General features: G+C 47.2%; 1 pseudogene; it reads left to right on the forward strand.

Annotated features, from left to right (window-relative positions):
• Window positions 1-744: 744 nt before the first annotated feature.
• On the forward strand, window positions 745-2,242 carry LOC121043089 (histone H1.4-like; annotated as a pseudogene).
• The last annotated feature ends 209 nt before the right edge of the window (window positions 2,243-2,451 follow it).

Genomic DNA, 2,451 nt, shown 5'->3' on the forward strand with positions numbered 1-2,451 from the left:
GCTTATATGATCGTTACATTAGGTGGTGAGATCATGGGGATAACCAAAAGTCTTACCCCCCGGAATCCCATACCCCATAAGGACAAGATGAACAGGCAGCCAACAAAGGAACTATGTATATGTATGTGAAAATACGTAAGTGTGTACATACACACACAAAGGGAGGATGAGCCAAAGGCTAATGGAAAGTCTTCACCACTCTTGCAATTTTCAGAACTGAGCCAGTTTAGTCTGAGGACTTATTAAAATAGAAGAAAGCTCACCTTGAGAATGAAGCTAGCAATGTCATAACACCTGGAGTGATCCAAATAACACCGGAAACAACTGTAGTAGTGATTCTTTCCTTTAAGGATCCTTTGGTTATTTCCTCAAAGGACTGGATGGGGAAAGAGCACCTGCATATAGGGATTTTGGATATAAATGTGAACTAACTTGATTCACTGCGTGGTCGGTGGGGGAGACTTTGGGACCCCTGAGTAGTATGAACTTACAGAGATCAAGTGACAAATGGGGTTCTGAACCAGCTCTGACCAACAATAGAACTGAAATGGTCCACTGTCCCATCTGCTAGTCACTTTTCCAGTTCCTAAATGTACAATCAGGGTGGGCATAGTTGGTAACTGACCAAATTCTCACTAGTTCTTTGACCAGTGGGGTAGAAGCTATTATAGTAGGAAAGGCCCAGTGGAATGCATATAATGGATGCATCTCAGCCAGGACGGTCCAGATAACGTCTGTTGCAGCATGGAAGAGATGAGTGCCACTCTCAAAGACGTAAGGAGTCCTGACATAAGGATCATCGTAGCCCCAGAATGATCCCTTCAGAAGCCAGGTGAATTACCACATATGGTGTGCTTTCTCAAAGCCAACACCTCAGGCTGCTGCTGGGCTTGCTCTGACTCCAACCCAGACAGCTGAAGGTGCCTGGAAGTTCCCATCTCCCTAAGTGACCATAGCCAGTGGCTGATAGGGGCTGGAGGTTGAAAGTCTCCTCACTTTGAGGAGGATGTCCCATCCTCTTGGCCTATTTTGTTTCAGCCACTGCGTGGCTTTCAGCTCCATGCACACAGAACCCAAAAGTACATTGCCCCAGCTGCACACAGCATCTGCCCTTTGAGTATGGGGGATTTTCTGTTCTCAGAATCCAGTCCATTGCTATGTATTGGCCTCTTCCCTCTCCCACCCTGAGAAAGGTCCTTGTTGCATTTCAGAGATGATGAAACTGAGCAAGTCTCTTGTCTTTTCTACACTTCAAAGATCTCTGCTGGGTAGCCCCGGGTAAATCACCTTGACTTGTGCCTTAGTCTTTCTGCCTGTAAAACTGAAGGGGATTTGAATAGATGAGCCATAAGGTATCTGTTTCCTATACGTGTTGTGACCTTCCAGCTTTTTTTCTTCTCAGAGTTAACACGGTCCTTTTCTAATATGTATTTTAATGGCTACCCCGGAAAGTGTCCCCCACCCCACACTCCCATCTCTGCCTATTCTTGATGACACATGTATTTGTATAAGAGTGAGGTGAAAGGCAATAGATGGAAGAAAGTGTGTTAAATACAAAATACCATCACTGTGGGAAATCATAGCTATGTCCTGGGATAGATTATAAGGACTGCATTGCAAAGCAGACCACTGCTTTCTGGCTTTGCTGAAAACAGTGGACTGGTATCTAGCTAATCTATATCTAGGGGCCAAGTCCCAGCTAGTGTCTCTGTGCCCTGCTGCACCTGCCACTCTGACCCCTGCTGAGAAGATGCTCATGAAAAGGCCCACAAGTCTGCAGGTGTCACCAAGTACAAGGCTGTCACTGCCTCCAGGGAGTGCAGTGATGTGTCCCTAGCTATGCTCAAGAAGGTGTTGGCGGCCACCAGCAATGACCCAGAGAAAAACAGGAGCATCAAGCTGGGCCTCAAGAGGCTGGTGAGCAAGGGCACCCTGATTCAGACCAAGGGCACTGGTGCCTTGGGTTCATTCAAGCTCAACAAGGTGGCCTCAGGGAAAGCCAAGCCTAAAGCCAAGATGGCAGGCATGGCCAACCCAAAGAAGGCCATGGGGGCAAGTACCCCCAAGAAGAGCGCCAAGAAGACCCCAAAGAAGCCGTAGAAGCCTTTAGCAACTGCAGGAACCAAAAAGGCTAAGAATCCCAAAAAAAGTGAAAGCAGCCAAGGCCAGGAAGGCACCCAAGAGGCCAGTGAAGACCAGAAAGCAGTATCTGCTCTGCAATGCGTCCCCTATAATCTCCTAACTCAGGACCTAGATATTGGATTTCCCACAAATCACTAACTCCCCTCATGTGTGCATGCAGATGCGTGCACACACAACAGCAGTAACAAGGAATCTAGCCACTGCCACATGGCTTCAAACAAAACCTCTATTTTTGGATTTACCACCACCTTCCCCGGGTCCGTTAAGGGGTGGAGTACATTAAAATCCTGACAAGCTTGCTGATGTATC

This window comes from Herpailurus yagouaroundi, unplaced genomic scaffold (assembly GCF_014898765.1).
Source record: "Herpailurus yagouaroundi ecotype Mexico unplaced genomic scaffold, PumYag 186, whole genome shotgun sequence".
Taxonomy (NCBI): Eukaryota; Metazoa; Chordata; class Mammalia; order Carnivora; family Felidae; genus Herpailurus; species Herpailurus yagouaroundi.